Here is a 20299-nt window from a genome sequence, read left to right as displayed (position 1 = left end):
AGAAAAAAATTCAAATCTCAAAATACCGTTAAATTTTCAAATTTATATTGACCGTTAAAAATTCAAATCTTAAAATTCCAAACTCGACATGTCCATATCATGAAGCCTTTGCCAACTCTATGCAAAATATCCACAATTATTAATTCACATTCCACTATTCATCATCCCAAATAATTTTTTGTCATCATTCCAGCCTCTTTCACTAAAATTTCTCGGAATGCAAAAAAACAGCTACAAATAGATAAAATATTAAAAGAGACACATGAAGCATGCATGAATATATATTGACACAAATTGAGTCCATTAAATGTTACTAAATGACAAGCAGTAGCTGAATAGTTGTTGAGTCGCGTGGTATTGCCCCCGGTCATACAGCAGAGATATTTTTTGTTGTGGTCACAACTGTTTCCAGTAGCAACGCTGACCAGTCCTGAATACGTTAACTGCTATAATACAGTAGAATGTCTATAAACTCAAAATTGGAACTGCTTAAGTTAATTAACAAAGAAAATTGGCAAAACGTCTCGTAATCCAATTTAAGAAAGATAATCCACATATCAGACCTAACCTAATTAGCATAATCGTACATCCATAGAATCATGCCTCATTTCGGCCCATTTCTCTCTCTATCTCTCTCTCTCTCCCTCATTCTTCAATGAAATTTTTCAATTATTGTACTATGTCGTGTCCATTCTCGGACTCAGACGCGCTCGAGTTTTCATTTCGTTCACATGTCTTATGTTTCGCAGCTGTTTTGTCCGGACGGACGGCGATTGTTGCGCGGATAAGAGAATTAAAAAAATTTTTGATTATTATTTTATTTATGCTCTAATTTTGAATGAAAATTGAATAAAAAAGTGTAAAAGCGTGAAATGGACATATGATGATCATGTGTGCCTTAATCTAGTGCTGATGTGTAGAATGTGCAAGTGAAATTAGATTAATTGGGTCATAAAAAAAAAGAAGTTTCAATTAAATAGAAAATTGTCATAATTTTTATAAAATAAGACCCGATAAGTGTTCCTAAATTGCCATGCCGTGCAGCGTGAAGCTTCGGTAAATTTATAAGAATCAGAGCAATTTTCCAGTGTCTGTGAACGAACCCCACTGTGGGGTTATAGAAAGAATTTAAGAAAAGTTTAAAGGAGTCCCACGTGGGGGCCATTTAAAGGTAATTAGATTAATTGTTTGGTACGTGTATCAACGGAAGCGCATGAAAATAAATTTATGGATATATGTGTGGGATTATTTAATTATATTAAATTGAAAAAGAAGAGAATTAAAATTTTATAAAAGAACAGTTTGAGGAACACAGAAGCGAGGAAATTGATTGTGTTATTTTTGAATGTGTGTCTTAAATATCATGCTTAAAATATTAAGTCTGATTATTGACAGAATCAATAGAGAGTGAGAAAAATAATAATTTGAATAATCGGACAAAGGCTGCCTGGTTGAGTGTTGCTTTTTTAGATGTGAAAAAGATTGAAATTCGAATTAAAAGTGATGATTTTTGTGGATGTGATGTGGTCAATGACAGGCACTATAAGCTTAGAAATGGAATTTTGAAAAAGTCAAAAATTAAAAAAATTAGAAAATTCAAAAGTTTAAAAATTTGAAAATTAAAAAATTCACAAAATTGGAAAATTCAAAATTTTAAAAATTCAAAAACTCGAAAATTCAAAATTTCAAAAATACAAAAATTCAAAATTCTAAAGTTTAAAAATTCGAAATTCGAAAGTATAAAAATTCAAAAGTTCAAAAATTCAAAAATTCAAAAATTCAAAAAATTTAAAAAATTAGAAAATTCGAAAATTTGCCATGCCATTCTTTTCGGGTTGTTTATAAGCCTCTTTGATTCCCAGCTAAGAACATACCAAGTCACAATAATTTCATCTTAAAATGCACCTGTTTTGCTTTCACTTCTGTCCACATCAATTTAATACAGAATTAAATTATGTCAGCTTAAATATTCCAATTTTAGTAATTACAGGATTCTCGAATGATCCAATTATAATTTTAAAAATTGAGAATCTTAATGAATTTTGATTCAAATTTCAAATTTAAGAGAAATTTCCAGCATCAAGTTCAGTGGTAGGCAACCCTGTGTGCCATGAATATGTGTAAATACCATGAATCGTATGCCGTGTATGGTTTTACTTACTTTCTTGGTTGAAGCGCATGAGAGCCCATTGCCGCGCGTAGGGAATGTTTAAAGACAGTTCTATCCTCTGTTCGGTTTTAGTCGAGGCTCATCACCAAGCTGTACCGTAAAAATATAAAAGGTTGCCCACCACTGGCCTACCTAATGCAGCACTCAGTTATAATAACAACTGAAAAAAAAATTTCTTCATTAAATCCAAATAAAAAGACTCCAACATCATCTTCTAAATTTCATAATACCTGATCATAATCACCACTATAATCATTATCATAATACCCAAACATGCAAAGTTGTGAACATTTCTTAGTTCCATCATCATTTCCATTCACAATAATATCTTCTGAAAAAAAGATTGGAAAATTAATTGAAATAACATGCCATCAAGGCAAGGCATGGCAAGTCAAGTCGGTATAATGAATGGTACTAAAGGGCGGGAATTGGACATAGATGTGAACAATATATAAGAGTACAGTTAGGCAATTCTTCTTCATCTTCTATTCAATAACCAAAAAAAAAAAAAAAATGTATTATCTCTCGAATTTATTCCCGGGGGAAACGAATTGGAAGCTATTAATTAAATTTTTTTTCTTCTTCATGCTGTTGTGATGTGTGCATGTCTTGCGATCTAATGATTACCAATTTGGACGATGATGTGAACAAAAAAAAAAAGCTTATTTTAGGTATTATTGAGAATATTTTCTTCTTTGATGGCATCGATGTAGATTCTCATGTACATGTTATCAAGTCTTAAAATAATGTGAATTAGGGAGTTGCACGGTCTGTATCAAAGATGAAAAGAGTAACAAAGAATTTAAATTGAAATTGAATTAAAACTGAAAAGAAGCGACAAGCTGAGTTACCCATTTTTAGAGATGCTTTTTGCGCCTTTCTACGTTCATTGCATTCTTTCTCTTTTTCAAGTTCATTGTGGATAGAACTTGATAATTGCATGGCATGGATGGGAGTTTGAATGGAATTGGGAAGTTCTCTTCTTTTTGTGTCAAATAAGGTTCGATAAATTATTGTGTGAATTTAATTGGCAGAATGAGGGACTTTTTTGTGGGTGGATTGGAATTGGAACTGATTTTAGAAAGTTCTTGGGGGTTATTCATTAGTGATGTAGCTTGGTCAGAGTGGAGTAGTCGGAAATTCGCATTTTAGCCTTGATCTAGGAGTTTTGAGGCTCATTCTTGACAATTGGCGTCACAATCTTGAGATTTTCTCAGAATTGTGGACACTGGGTGTTCAAATCAGATCATAGTGGGATTCGAACTACTCCTTTATGACATAACTGTCTATAGTCTACAGCAAGTGCTGTGAGCCATACAACAATTGCAACAATTCTATGTTACATTTGATTCATAAAAGAACATTTTCATGTTGAGATTCGAACCCATGACTGCTCATTTGATGTTTGATGGTTTAATCCCAAAGACCGAAACCACCAAGCCACAAAGTCACTTCGACTCTCTCTTGGTCACTCACAAATCTAGATCCACTTGATATTCCCAGAATCTATCAAAAAACTTCATCAACTTCCCAGCAATTCCCTCTAATATACAACCTTAAACATTCAAATCATATTCATCTCAAGTCCACAAACAATATTCAAATCTCATCACGAACCTCAATAAAGAGCTGCTCAACAGGTTCTCTTTTTTATTGCGAAAAGGAAGTAAGCCACATTTTTTTTCTCTCCTATCGCTTTTTATTCTGCTTCACATTATTATTTTTATGGAAGGTCACGAGTTCAATACATCAATGAATTTATATTTACGACCAAAAATGCCAAATAGTCATGCCATATATGTAACTATTTCTCAGTTCTTGTTCTGACCCAAGCCGGTTTATTTTTACACCGTCGCAAGTGCCTTTTAATAAACTGGCACTGAAAAAATTAATTACATTACGGACTTCTAATTATAGTTACACAGTACAGACATTCATGGCATAAATAATGAAGATAATCTGCATTATTGTGGATTTTCATAAATGAACATTATTGGATGTAGAAGAGGATTAGATGTTGATGGGCTTTTTGTTACTCAATTGGAGTTGAATAAGAAGTCATTGACATACACAGTTTGATGATTAGATAGTGACATAATGAATTTGAGGTTGTGAAGGTTCTGTTGTTGTGGATTTTGGGGTCATGATGTGAATTGAGGTGTAATTGGATCAGGAGATGAATTTCTGGGACTGTTGGGTGTTGTTAAGGAACTTGACCTGGATTTAACACATGGAATTGTGGTGATAATGATTCTAACTGATTCCCAAGATCAGATAACCCCAACTAGCTCCCTATATCAGTCTAATACAAAATTCTATAGAATCAAGCCACAGGAAGATGCTACCTAACTAAATATTCACAATAAGATGCTTGAATTGCACTCAAATCAACCAAAAACCTCTTCTAATTGAACGTTTAAGAATTTAAACAAATATTTTTCCGAAAAAAATAAATCTACAAAAAATTTATTCGTTATATAACAAAAGGCTATCCAAAGCGAATTGATTTTCTATAACATTCCATGAAATATTCTTTTTCTGGCCATGAATAGCGAGAGAAATTTTCTATGCAAACAAAAGACTGTAATAAAGAACTGTTCATGAGGTCAAGTTGTTGGGAAATTATGGACTGTTGTGGAGAAATATTTGAATATTTTTGTGTGAATTTGGATTAAGAAAGTGCTGGGTTGGGGGTCAGGATTGAGGCTTTTTTTGCTATGATTTGTAGATTCTTTTGAGAATTATTAAGCTTACCATGAAAATAGGCTGTTGTCAGAGACAGTCCCGAATAACACAAGACTGTTTATTGATCACAAAACATGCACTAGTCCGGCATTACTCTGATTTGGTGCCAGATTGGATTAAAACCGAATAAAGCACCATATGAGACTCATGCCAGCCTGGTGTAGAATTTTGGATCGATTAACCGTTTTGTGCTACTTCTGAGTATTTATTGAGTTAGATGAGTCAACATCACATGCCATCTAAGCTTGGTAGTTAATCAAAAATGATCAAATAGTCACTCACTTGAATCTAGGTAGGATTTAAACTGAATTTAGCATCATCCTAGAGTAATTTCGGTCTGATACTTAATTTAGGATCAATTAAACGACCCATGCTATTTGGGAGCATCGACTAAGTTAGTTAAGTCAACATCATAGCCCCTGTCAGCGCTTTAGTTGATCAAAATTGATCAAACTCTCTCAGCCATCTAAACATTGAGCTACTTCATATCTAGTCCTAAAATAAACCCAGTAAATTGCCAATTAAATCCCACAATAATCAACGATCTAAACAGAAAATTTCTCCACATTCAAACAGAACAGAACTAACAAAAAAATATTTTCCCACAAAAAGCCATCAAGAGCCCCGCAAGATAAACATTCCAACAATGCCTCATAATAAATTTTAAAAAATGTCTAACAAGACCAAAATTCTAATAAATTCCAGAACAAAATAACAAAAAAAAAATCAATTTAAGTCGTGCATTATTGTTAAGTGAATTTCATGATATTTTATAGAACAGCGACTTGATCTTCTTATTCTCTTAAAAATAAAGAGCTACGAAGTAATCGACTTATTTCACGTTCATAGAACAAGAGCACTAAATCTATAGGTAGGCAGTCAGGCAGGTATCAAATCCATAATGTACAAGAACTTCAAGTTCATAGAACACCAAAAACTTCTCATAAAGAAGTAGAAATTTAATTGAAATAAATTCAGTTCATTGCAATAAAAGAAATGCTTCCAATATCTTGCAAATGCGAGCGAGTAGCATATAATTTCCTTTTGTATTCAGTCACGTTTCTATTAATGAACAGAAAATAATTCTTTTTCTTCATCTTGCTCTCGGATTGCTGCTTTAGTTCTTTCTTTCATTAAAGTTTTAGACGATGAAGGTTCTGGAGGAGATTGTGAGGAGTTGTTGATTGAATTATTGGAAGCGCATTCAGGTTTAGTGTGCATCTAGGGAAAGTGTACAGGGAGAAGGGACTTTGACTATCCTATAACCCCTGCCTTGGGGTAAGATCGTGTTCTTTGGACCGATTAAGTAGGAAGTGACATAATATGGAATTTGGCATTAAAAAGAGAGATTTTGATATCAGGACATTGCGTGCTACTCCCCTGGTTCCCGCCATGGGTATCCCGCCATGGGTATCCCGCCATAGGTAACCCGCCATATTACTCCATCTCCACCCCATGCCCTCCATTGCTGTTCTCCTTCTAAAGTTGTGATTCTAGTACTCAAACCACTCAAAATGCATCAACTTTGTGTGACTCATTGCCCAACTCGCTTCCCTCAAGATGGGCAAAATTCCATAAGCTTCACTTCACTAACTATTGTCAAGTCACTGTGCCCATATCCCAGCATCCTCAAATCGTCGCAAAATCCCCAAAATCATTTACATCACTTGAAATTATCTTCACATACTATCGACCCATATAGATCAAATCTACCAAAATCTACTATTCAATAAGCAAATTATTCAGTAGCCTTAGTCACCTAATTTTGCACATACAGTTCAATACCGTCAATCACATCCCACCCGACAATTTACAAACAATTCCTCATCATTCTTCTTAAAATCGCACAACACAAATGAAGAATTGAAATGATGAGTTGTAAGAAGCATCTTACATTCCAGTACAGAATATAATTATGTGATTCTATGGTCGATTTTGTGGGCCGTACCAATATGTCATGTTGCATTTTTTACATCTCTTTTTTTTGTATTTCTTCACCCACTTGGCCTTTTCATCATCATCAAATCAGCATCAATTCAATAATGTATACAGTCAATTTTCATCTACAAATTTATTCATTGCTTCCTTAACATTACCTTCTCAAGCTCAAGCTCTTTATTAGCCTTTCATCATGTATATATGGGTCATGACAAATCGGGGACGTCATTCTGACAAAAAATATAAAAAGGCCGATAGATGATGACCAAGCGCAACTGTTTATTTCTTATTTTTTCTTTTGTTGCTTTCTTTGTCTGGTCATGACTTGATTGACGATTATAGATGGGAATAAGACGGAGGAGCTTAATGTCAACACATTTGACGACCTCACGATTCTTGGGTTTTTTTGCATGTACTGCTTTGTGTGCTGTACGGTTTTGTGGAGATTATTGTGATTTTGAGGGACTTTGTAAGAATGTTGGGAAGAGTGGAGTTGGTGTTAAGGTATGGCGAGGCAAAGCGGGGCATAGCAAGGCAGAGCGGGGCATCGCGATGCATAGCGGGGTATGGCACTTCGATTTTTAGACATAAGTTGGATTATATAGGGTTTTAGGGTATTTTGGCACTTGAATGTGCTTAATTGAGACTAGAAACTGTTTTTAGGATGTCAATGAGTCATGTCAGGTGTAAATCCAGGGACTAGGGATTGACCCTGTTGTCTAACTACGCCCCTAAGTCATTTTACCCTCAAAAATGACTCAAAATTGAATTTAAACCCAAAAATTGAAGGAATCGAACCAAATATCAAGCTTTTTAGTTCCTTCCAAATCCACAAACAACTCCAATTCCAGCACATACATAACGTTACTTTCTGTATCATTCTATTCAATACCATACCTTATATCTATGCCTTCCATTCAACTTTTTGAACCTACCAATTTATTCTACATCTATCGACAGTAATACTCTCTAATTTACTGTATTATGCAGCAGCAATAAATTGAAATTATTGATCATGAAAGATGCTTTGACCCGCAATTGCTTTTTGTTTACTTTTTTTTGCATTGAGAAATGGATTTTTATTTCTATTTATTTTGCATTACATTCAGTGGATAAATATATTATGAAATATGAAATAGCCATGCTGTGAGTGTGAATGGAAAAATTGAAAAGGAATTTGACTTAATGATATTTTTTTATGTAAGCTTTTGTGTTTGTTTCTTTGATTTATTTAATTAAGATTTATGTAAACAATGTTGATGGTTGCAGTTAGTTGAGTGAGACATTAAAGTTTATTGAGGTTATTGGCATGTATATTGAAATATTTTGATTGAATTGAATGCAAAATGAGTCTGAATTTGGTATTTTAAGGAATTTTTAAGTCATAAAAGTTTAACAAGCAGTCCATAAGCTGCTTAACGTAAATCTACAGTAGCCATCTGCTAATAGAACTTTCTCATCATAGAATATGTTAAAACGTTAAGAACATTAGTTAATACTTAAGTTATTAGACCTTTTAGAGGTATTTATTGCACCCATAAATGGAATGGCTTGAATATCATTCGATAATTAAAAAGAAAAGAATTTTTAATCCTTTTGATTCTTTCAATTATAACAGTAAGTTTAACATCATGTAAATGTTCTAAAGATTCGTTCTCACTTACATGCTGCCCTACGTCACTAGCCTACTCCTCCCCAAACATAAGAATCTTCTTAATTCTCAAGTCATTCTCTAAAAGTTCTTTTCATTCATTCATTTTCAATCATGTTCTTAAGTGCTTTTCACTTTACTTTATTCATTTACAACTTTTTAACACTACGATGCTGATGGGTGTCTCATTCAACGACGACTTAAAAATACCGAAATAAACGACTAAGTAAGAACCTTTTAACCACGGAGTCGTGTAATAACAATGGAAATTTTTTTTTTATTCATTACTTCAATCTGCATGGTAATGAAGAAGAAGAAAACAGTTATTTGATTTAGACAATTTGCTTAAACTACACAATTGTTCTTCTTACAATTATTTTGCTTGCCTTCTTTTTTTTAGTTGTTGCCATTTTCACGAATTACCTTTCAAACTGCAACAGCAGCTATTGCACGGAGAAAGATGATGTTTTATAGAAAAAAAAATGCCTTTTGAAATTATTTTACAAAGAGTATTTAATGTTGTTTTGAGAAAGTAAGTAAGGGATTAATTGGTGTATGGTGGATAAAGCGCATTTTTTGGTACTTGTTTGTTGAACATTGCTATTTTGTTATAAAATACATTGCAATTGTATAATTTAATGTTAAATTAACCATAGTAACCTGTTTTAAATCAAAAATTTAAAATTAACCAAAAATTTCTCCACCTCGAAAAGTTTTTCTCATTTTCCACCACCTTAACTAAACAATTTTTTAAAGCTTTTCCTCTATTTTGATCTAAAAAAGTGGCAAGGATTCAACGCTAAAAATTTCAAATCATAAACTTCATCAATTTCCAAGTTATTAAAAATTAACCTCAAAATTCGATTATCCGACCTACTGACCCAACAAAATGCAATCACAACGGAGGACTTTCCAGCAATTATGCTGACGATTATGCAGTAATTTTGTATTTTCCCATCATTTTGCTAAATGTTAAGACCAGCAGGCACGTACAAGCAGAACATGAAGATGGTCAATAGAACTTGCTGCAATTTCTCATTACAAAATGACCTCATTTTGCATAATCATTGCTGGAAGTTACAGTAAACTTTTCTAAGCTACTAATAAGTTTCAAAATATATATTGAGTTCATGCAATGGTTTATTGACATGATCGTTACCTGTATCCACCATTGTTCCTTTATTTCAATGATTTATTGTTGATTCTATAAATTGATTTACTGGAATACATCATAATTGATTTATTAGTATAGATCATAATTGATTGATCTATTTCGTTATTCGATTATAAATTTAAAATTGGATATTGGATGTAAGCATCATTAGAATTGCACAAAGGAGGATGAAAAATTAAGAAATTATATGTTTATGATGAGGAAATATGGTAAGTAAATTGATTCTTACCAAATTTGCATTTCAATGCTTACCAATGTAGGTCTGCGGATAATTAGATCGAATTGGATGATTGAGGTTATGTTACAAATAAGTCGGAAATGATGGTTTTGGAGATGTGAGGTTAATTGGATCAATGTTAATGATTCTGGAACTCAAACTTGAAGTTCATCCTTATGGTTTGATCAGGGACTGCACGTAGCTCTGTAGAATCCAGGACATAGACACCCTTAACACCATAATAGGATGCAAAATTCAACATTTAATTAACTTAAACCTGAGTTGTTGATCTTAAAAAAAAAGTACAAAAAATTATTTCTTCCGCATTCGATAATATCCAATATCAAGCCACAGATCAACGACCGCAAAAAATATTCAGATCCTCCTTTTTATCGCTCGCACATAACAATAATTTCTACAGTTGAGGTCAAATAGATAAACTTGTAAGAATAATAAACACACACTTTAGTGCCTTCTAGAGAATAGCATGAATGCATTAAATTCTTAAATCATAACAAGCAGCGTCATGCAAAGTATGGGAGAACAAAAAAATTCCACGTTTGTATGATTATTTTAAATTGCTGTTTTCATCGTAAATTTCTGCATTTTTTTTCTCTCTCTCACTTGCTTTTACATTCTATTTGATGGTTAATATATCTGTAAAATATAAATTGTTGTGTGTGCATAAACATTGGACACTTAGGCATATTTAAAAAGTCATACATGCTTAATTAATCGATCTTTAAAAGAGTCTTTTTACGATCACAAATATTATTTTATATCTTTTTGGACCTGTTTTTATTGCTTCAATATGATTGCATTCTGCTTATGGTTGTGGGGGCTGTGTGAATGTTATGGAATATTATGTCAAGGCTGAGTTGGTCGGATAATCGAATTTTGAGGTTAAATTTTATTATCTTTGAAATTGGAGAAGTTTATGATTTGAAATTTTTTGCGATGGATCCTTGCCACTTTTTTATGTCCAGATAGCAGAAAAACTTTCAGAAAATAGTCAGTTAGGGCAGGCAAAAACGAGAAAAACTTTTCGAGGTGGAGAAATTTTTGATGATTTTTCAAATCTCAAATGATAAATTTTCTACTTAATTGAACGCACCTGAATCTTGAGTCCTATAAATTTGTGTTAACATCCCGTAATATCTGCACAAACCCCTTTTAAAGGATGAACAGAAATAAAAAGAAAAATTGCACACTTTTATGGGCTTCTTGAGGTTACGAATTTATTTACGTTTCATTATTAAATAATAATTTTTTAATGGGATATGAACGGAATGAATTTTTATTTATTTTAGGGAGGTAGAATGAGGATGCACATAATTATACATTTTTCAAAAATTAATTAATAATTTTCAAATAAATTTAGACTGGGTTCTGAGAGGGATTCTGAGATTTGGATTCTGGGAGGTCTAGAAGGAATTGTGGCTTGCTTAAGAATCTGCCAAAAGCTCTAGATCTTCAATTATCCTATACATCAGTTCCATAGTCCAAGCTACTTTCACAACCTCATCCATAGAAACACAATTAACTGCTTAATTAGACTGCTCAGTCACAAAACCTCATTTTTCCTTCCTCCTCATCAAATGTCGATCAAAAAAAATTTATTGGAATGTCTCAATAGCTTGTTTGCTTCCAAGCACAACCGTACACAACCATTGCACATTCAGAAAGGAGTAAAAGAAAGGCACACACAAAAAAATATTCCCACAGATTCATTCAGACGTAATTAAGTCGAAATTGTACTTTTTGCATTAACAATTTTTATATGTACCAACATTCTTTTTATGTTCATTGTGAATGAATGAAGTCCAATTTTAATGCACAGAACATGCACCTTAGTTTGGATTTTTATTTTTATTGGTGTAGTTGTGAGAGTTGTTAAAGATAATTATTAATTTGCCATCGACGACGACGACGTAATTGTTAAAGTTTTTCTTTGATTTCTGTCGATTTCGATTTGTGGCTTTGAGGTTGGAATGTTTTGTGGACAGAGATGCACTTGAGGGGAGGACTTAGAGATTGAGTCGATGGGGTGTTAGATTTGACTCTTGAGACTGGATCTAGAACTGAAATCCTGAGTTTATCTTGATCTAGAACGCTTCTGTCTGTTAAGGAACGCTTCTGTCTGTTAAGGAACGCTTCTGTCTGTTAAGGAACGCTTCTGTCTGTTAAGGAACGCTTCTGTCTGTTAAGGAACGCTTCTGTCTGTTAAGGAACGCTTCTGTCTGTTAAGGAACGCTTATGTCTGTTAAGGAACGCTTCTGTCTGTTAAGGAACGCTTCTGTCTGTTAAGGAACGCTCATTAGAGCTTTTTGACACAAGATCGAAACACTCTGAAATGGCATCGATCTCTGTAATTGGATCTTCTGGTTATTGGTGTAAAAGTGGACTTAAAAGCTCATATTACATAGTAGCAAGTCTACCAATGCAAGATGAAAGCCCTTTAGTCCAACTTGTTGGGCCTGAGACTGCATCTTGATGGTTTGGTGTCAATCTATCCATTGATGTGAGAGATCTATTCCAAATTCCAGCATTTTAACTCTAAATCCCTGTATAACGACTAGATCTAGCTACTTGAGCTTCTGAGTCCAACGATTCGAGCTATCGAGTATATGCGAGTAGACCAGCCACTCCATCACTCACATGACCCCAAGTTGGGGTCCCCAACCCTGTCAACTCATTAATATAAAGAACAATAATCACAACTAAGTACATATTTCTCTTAAAACTCATTCATGTTATATTGCCTTATTAGTGCAACAGACTACAAACTTATTAGAAAAAATTAATTACAGCATTTTTTTTTGTATTTTTGTCTGTCTACTCTAGAAATTCAGCATGTCTATTAATTATAGCATAAAAAATTTTAAGTAAAAAAATTTCCGTTGATAAGTTTTCATTTATTTACTTTTATATCGTAATTATCTCACAATATTAACGTATTTACGTAACGACCGTACTTAAAATTTTTTTTTATTTTCAATTGCCAATAGATATTGTTATTGCCGCTGCTAATTGAGTCCATAAAGTATAAAAAAAAACTGTTTATCAATTTATGACTTTAAAAGCTGCTTAAAATTGGCTGTAATGTTGAGTGGCGATAAAGTCGAAGACAGATGGAAATTATGAATATTTAAATGACTAGATGGGATTGGTGCTGCTAAAATTGATGGCTTGGTTGGTGGATATTTTATGGGTTTTTTTAATGAATTTTAAGGGAGCTTGTTTGGTTAATTATCAATTATTGCTGTAGAATGTCCTGAAAGTGTTGCGTTTGGGTTAATGATGGATTTGACTGAGTCTAGGCCAAGTCATGGTTATGTCGGAATCATCGTCACTTCAACAGTATGTGCCTTTTGGGTACGAGTCACTTAACCTAAACTTGATTGAATAATGACCAAGCTATCACCTCTCAAAGGTCATTAACCCTAAACTATTCCCAAATTTCATCAAAATTCCTCCATTAATCTCAGCTCCAATACCTCATTCTCTGTCTATTTTCAATAATTTCCTCTCCATTCCCAATTAATTCGTTTGCCAAAAAAATACAGAACTGCTGATCAAATATCAAAACCGTTGAGAATTCCATTAATTTTCAGCATTAATATCTGCATCTCATTAACATACCAAAAAGGTATAAAATTCCAATGAAAACAAATATCTTCTTTTTTACTTTACCACAACATTTTATTGGTTTCAGAATAATAATGTACGTACATATGTGCATGCGCGTCTCAGAATTATTGTGAATGTTATCGGGATGAAATAAATATTTTTTGCACTTCCATTACTTACAATTTTATGTGTCTTGGCACATAAGAATGTGATATGAAGTGAAGTTAGAGTGCTGGGGAGGAAGGTGATGTTGATGTATTCACACTGGGTTATGGGAAGGCGTTGGAGATGGAATGAGGTTTAGTTGGGGAAGTTTATGGTCTTGGGAAGCAGCTTAGCTTCCTTATGCGTCCATTTGAGGCTTTATAGTCGCATAGGTAGGCCTAGTTTGAGTTCATGCGATTCAGAGCCTTCTGAGCATCTCATACCTCATTTTGCAGTATCTAAGATTGACTTAGCTTCACTTGATATCTCGTCATGCTTAACAAGTCATGATATTGAGCTTTTGGTGTCTTGCGGGTAGGCAGAGCCTTGTTTATCATAATTCTAGATCCTCTAAAACAGCTCAGATAATTCCAGCTCCGCTAAGTGTGATTTAGAGCTCCTCAGATACGCTTAGCTTCCTTAAACATAAATTCAAACCTCCACAAGTCTCACATTCATCGATGTGAATATAAACAATATATAAAATGTGGCTCCGATTCACTTGAACTTACATTTATTTCAATTGAAGCTCAACAAACGCAATAAAATATTTATGCAATCGTAAAATAAATCAAATGGCTAGTATTGAGGCTGTAAAGAACAGCACAAAAATAAAAAAGAATAATTTTCTATCACGAACTAGAATCGATAATACCCTAAAGGCATTTATACGAGCCTGAAAATTTATTCTAAATAGAAATCGTGTTTTGTTGGGTGAGTAAGAACAAAACATAAAAGTTCCTTGACTTTATGTGACTTTTTTTTATTATTTTTGCGTCGCTTGTTCTTCTTCAGAATTAATTGATTTTGTGGGGTTGTCTATGGATGTTGTGGCTATTTTGGGATGTTATGAGCTTTGGTGTACACTGAGCAGGTGTACTCAGAGTATCAAGTAGGATGTGAGGCAGGAGGGGGTCCGAGAAGGGGTCTTAAGCATGAATCCCTCCTTAATGACCAATTTGCTAGCATTTATTGACAAAATATTCAAAAATTGTCTTTTAAATTAGGAATTGTCGTCACTATCTGCTGCGGTGGTCAATGAACCCCACTATACATCACTTATGAACCACCCCAACTAGCCCCGATGACAATCACATTCAGAATAATTAAAACAATATTTTCTATGATGGATTCGTGAACTCAATACATTTAGCATAACACTGACCAATCTTATATCTAGTAATTATGGACATGTCAGAAAAACTGACCACACAGGCATTCTTAATACTATTTTTTTTGTAATTAAATAAATACCCAAATTTTGATTCAAATTTTTTGATAACTGCCAACAAAAAAAATCACGCATAAATTATTCATATTTGCCAATTTTAATGGCAGGTTTTTTAATTATGAGGCAATAAACTTGACAAGTTTACACCTTTACTGATATCAGATTTCAAATCTATTAATTTTTTTCTATGTGAATGTCCTACGCAGAAATATGTGCTGTTCAGTAGACGTAATTGGAATGAGTGATGAGGTTTTTGGTATGAATTTGGCATGAAAAGTGGATGGATTTCATAGATTGATGGATGGAATTTGTTGAGATATTAGAGATGAAATGTAACGGGATGTGGGTTGGAGGAATTGAATTTTTGGAGAGTTTAAAGGGGAGCTATGTGTAGAGCCTGAGTGGCACAATGAGATGAATAGTATTTGTTGTCAAAATGGATCAAAATCGGCCGTTACGATGCCGTCAGAGCATTTTTGTGGCTTACTGTTGATACGATGGCTTAGCGACAGAGATATTTTCAGGTGGAGAGGGGGTTTGAACCCTTTTAAACCCCTAAAACTACAATTATCCTTAAATATACCATTTTTGCTACATTAGAGTGGGTTGTTGAGGTTTTATGAGTTTGGCAAGTCAAATGCTATTCCCTCTTGTTCTATTCCTGCATAGCAACAGACAAAGATCGACTTAGAACCCCTAAACGTGCCATTAAGACCCCAAATACCCAAAATTATTCAAATCAATTAACTAATTCTCATAAACCACATCCCAAATCAATAAATTTCCCAATTCAAAGCTGCTCAAAGCAAAAAAATTCCATTATACAATCCTTCAGATCCACCGAACAACAAGCTATCTTGTAAAACATAAATGCTTACATTTATAATTTCTAAAAAATATTTGCTTAATAAAAAACAGCCTCGTAAAATCAAATAAAAGAATCTCTAAACATAATCAACTAATAAAATTACATTGTAAAATCGTTTTTATTACAAAAAAAGAGTCTATCCAAGAATCACCAAGAATTTGAAAATTTATTCTTCACAGCTTGTAAATCATTACGGATTCTCTCTAAAAATATTCTCAATTCTGACGTAATCGATAGAATCTATACTCAAGTCAGCAACTAAGAAGAAATGAAAAACAAACGAAGATCTATTGACCGTTAAAGACTCAATCGTTTCAGCACCACGGTAGCAGCTTATGTTAATTAATTCTTTGAGTACTTTTTATTTATTTCTCATTGTTTCTGTGCCTAACTTCTTTTTTTTTTGTGTCTTCTGTACAGAAAAATCCACAATTAATTTTTTACCATCATCGACTATTGGAAATATAATAGTGAATAGAGATCAAAATTTAATCCAATAACTATATAAGAAGCTTCTTTTCAGGGCCTTAAAAAAAATTTAGAAACTGTTTTATGAACGTGAAAATTAATTGATAATTCGATTCTACTTTATTATATAACAGCGGAGTTATGAATATATTAGAAGATATTCTGTATTTTTTATGATCTTGAGAGTCTCTTGTAAGAATTTTTTATGGATCATGGCTACATGTGGTAGTCATGTAACGATAGAACTAGTGTTTTTGGATCCTCCATTCTTGATCGTGCCCCTTCGCAACAAAATAATAGTCCATAGTTTGTAAATTCCTCTCTCTTTTCTTTTAGTTACATTATTTATGAACATACCCCATGATACAGCCATTCAAGCTTAAATTCACACAAACAGACATCGATACTTGGTAATCGAGTTGAGAGAAGTGAAAAATAATATTTGAGGTAGAATTAGAAGCTTTTTTGTTGAAGTTAGCAATAGATTTTTCATGGAATTATTGAGGAGGTCGTTCTTTAGTGCTGACTAGGTTTGTTAGAAGCCGGTCTCAGGCAAGAGTCAAGTCTGTGTTCCAAACAGTATCAATTTGTTCACTAGAAAGACGCAAAATCTGACGGCACCATGATAACTGAATTCGATGAATTCGAGTAGGATTTGAGCCCATGTCACATTATTTCCAGGCGCATGCTTCTACCAATGAGCTATTGGGGGCTATTGAACTTTATGGAAAAGTGCCATATATAAATTACACATTTTCTGTATCAATCTAATTACTGCACTCCTAATGATAAGTATATCATTAAAAAGTCACTACTGCATTCCAATTCCATTTAATTTCAAACCTAAATCCTTTAAAACCCTAACTCTCACTCCTCAAATCCCAATAAAAATCATTTTTAAAGTTCAAAAGTCACATCATGTACCAGCTTGTTTATCATACTCACGTAATGCCACAATGTATGCAAAAATTCACCTGATCAAATTACTTTATGAATAAAGCATAGCGGGGTTCGTCAAGTTGTCACGCATATTCGATCACCTGTTGAGCGTTTGCACCACTTATTTTTATGCAACATCCTTATTATCTGTGCACAATTTAATGATAGAATACAATGTTGTGGAGTGTCGTGAAGCTATTTTGTGTCTGTTAGAGGATGTATGGTTTCGATGGAAGTGAGTCTGGGCTTTTATGGACTTTAAATGCTGTATTAGGATGTAATATTCAATTTTAAACTACAATTTTCAATTTTTGGCCATTAAATGACTATATTCTCATTAATAATGTCATTTTGAGTTATGATACTCTAAATTACCATCAATAAATTCCAAAACCAGTCTCTAATCCCCTCATTCCACCTCAAATTCCAATTCCTACTGTAACTGCATCCCAATCAGCTCCAATTACATTACATTCAATATCCATTCCAATAAAACATTACACAACAAATTTATTATGCGATCAATTTAGAACGATTCTAAGGCTATGAGGGACGTCAATGGTAAAAAATCGTAAATTTTCTCAAAACCGTTCGATTCATTTACTGGTTCAGCAATTATTGATTCTCATCGATGCTTAGAGGTTCTATGGCTAGCGAGAACTATGAAATTGAAACTATGTATTTAGACATGACTCGTATATCATTTCATGTTTATCTCATTTGTATCCCTTTTACTAGAGTATGCTAAATGGGGGCTGTTCAGGTGTTAGGTAACGCTCTTAGAGGAGAGAGGAGGGTCTTAAGGGGTATTAGAGGGTATTGGTGCGTTTATGGGGCTCTAAAAGGATTTTAATCTATCTTAGAGGGTCTTAGAGTGTCTTAGAGGGACTTAGAGGGCCTTAGAGTGTCATAGAGGGCCTTAGAGGTTTTTAGAGGGTCTTAGAGGGTCTTAGAGGGTTTTAAAGAGTTTTAGAGGGTCTTAAAGGGTCTTAGAGGGTCTTAGAGTGTCTTAGAGGATCTTAGAGGATCTTAGAGTGTCTTATAGGGTCTTAGAGGGTCATAGAGTATCTTAAAGGGGTCTTAGAGTGTCTTAGAGTGTCTTAGAGTGTCTTAGAGTGTCTTAGAGGGTCATAGAGGGTCTTAGAGCTTCTTAGGAACGGTCAAAATAAATTCAGGCTACATAATAAGCAAACACCCCTCTTATGCGCAGTCACATATTCAATATCAATTGAACATGATCAATACTCGCGGCACTAATCCACCTTCTCAAGATCGAACAATCTGAGACACAAAAATAATTTGTTCATTTTTTTATTTACATGCGGAAATATTTGCAATAACTATCGCATTAACGCGATCGCGCACATCACATTGGAAGAGCAATTAAAAATTGCATGCGATATAAATATTTGTTGAGTACCCGCAAGCTCGAACGAGTAACAAAATATTATGTGTATAACTATATTCATGTGTGTGCGCATATCTCTTATAGCTGCCTTTTTTTTATTTTATAGTCAACGCACGATCTTATAATAATGTCGAAGAGAAAATGTGTATCATAATAAGTAAGTGCACATAAATGAGATTTATTTTTATTATTTCAATTTGATTTTTATTGAAACTATTATTCAAGTTTTATATTAATAACAATAATAGGAGATTCCATTTGACTTGTGTTTCTGTAGCTTGTTGTGCAATAAATATTTGCTATGGGAAAATAAAATGTGTGGTGTTGATGTGGAATGAGAAATAGTTTACAATTTGACACGGATGATTTAGAGTGGATTGGGGGGGTAAATAGCTTTGGGTGGATATTTACAGCATTGGTGTTGAACTTGTTAGGGAATGAGGATTTGATTAGGAATTTAACAATCGACTTTGGATTGAATTTTGAATCATTGACTAGTTGGAAGTGAATTCAGTTCAAAATTGAACCTTCAACTTTGAACCAAAGTTTGGTTAGGAATTGAACCTTAAAATTTTCTTTGAATTTTAGCATTGTTTGTGATTTGAAGAGATTTTGGTGGACAAATGCTTGTTATAAATTACTTTACTGGCCATACAGACCAATTGTGCTCCTCTGTATGGCCAGTGAAGTGATACCACTTCTTGTGAGTAGTCTAAAGCTGAATCTATCATAAAATCAAATATAATTGGATTCTTTTATTGAAAAATTGTTAGGAATTGTTATTGCCTTACTCAGAAGGCACTTGACGGAGAAATTGACCTTAAATTGACCAAAAATCTGACTTCAGAGCAACTTGACTCTGGCTAGAGATCGGATTTTGTCAAATATTGACCGAATCCTGATCTGTGGCCCGATACACATTGAACTAGAGTTGGACATTCGTTCAAATCTTCGTCATGTGCCCTCTGAGCTGTAGAATGAATGAACCAAGAATTGTTTAACAAAACTGGCCTGATTTGAGCGGATTTACAATTCTGTCACCTTTGGCATGACTCAACAAAATCCAGAATAACCTCTTAAATCAAAATAATTCATTTAACCATCCCACATCCCACAATGACACATAACATATTAATATATACAAATATTCCATTACTTTCCATCCAAACAATCACCATCCCTAAATATACGTAGAAGTCATTTCAATTTTCACTTTCATTTAAAAATCCATTTGCATATCATCAAAAGCTTCATTCATAAACACATAATCCAAAAAAAGAGCTACAGCATAAAAGAAGGCTGAATTTTTATAGTTTTTTGATTGACATCCATTTCACTTCTCGTACACCATGTCTCATTTCTGTTAAGTTGCAGAAAAGTTCGTGGCATGCCAACAATGTTTGAGAGATCATGTTGCGACCAGCATGAAAAAGAGAGTCTCTATTTTTAATACAAATAAAAAATAGAAAATTGATATTTATTGCATATCCAATATTTATTTCTTCACTGGCAACAAAAGGCAGTCATAGCCGACAATTTTCAAGAATATAAAAATAAATTAAAACATAAATTGACTTTGTGAGCAGCAAAATGGCAGAAGGAGAAATGAGGAAATGACTTAGGATAGCATAAAAATCATTTAAAATTCGTTTCGAT

At 33.5% G+C, this 20299-nt stretch overlaps 1 protein-coding gene across 1 annotated transcript in view; it reads left to right on the top strand.

The window, feature by feature from the left end:
- Positions 1 to 20299, top strand: part of Cad86C (Cadherin 86C) — a 217620-nt gene that overhangs the window by 39840 nt on the left and 157481 nt on the right. The gene's annotated exons all lie outside the window — the stretch shown is intronic.

Source organism: Chironomus tepperi, unplaced genomic scaffold (genome assembly GCF_022539635.2).
Source record: "Chironomus tepperi strain 1889 unplaced genomic scaffold, CSIRO-AGI_Ctep_v1 contig_364, whole genome shotgun sequence".
NCBI classification, from domain to species: Eukaryota; Metazoa; Arthropoda; class Insecta; order Diptera; family Chironomidae; genus Chironomus; species Chironomus tepperi.
Note: the sequence above shows the minus strand (reverse complement) of the source record. Positions and strands in the feature narration are given on the sequence as shown.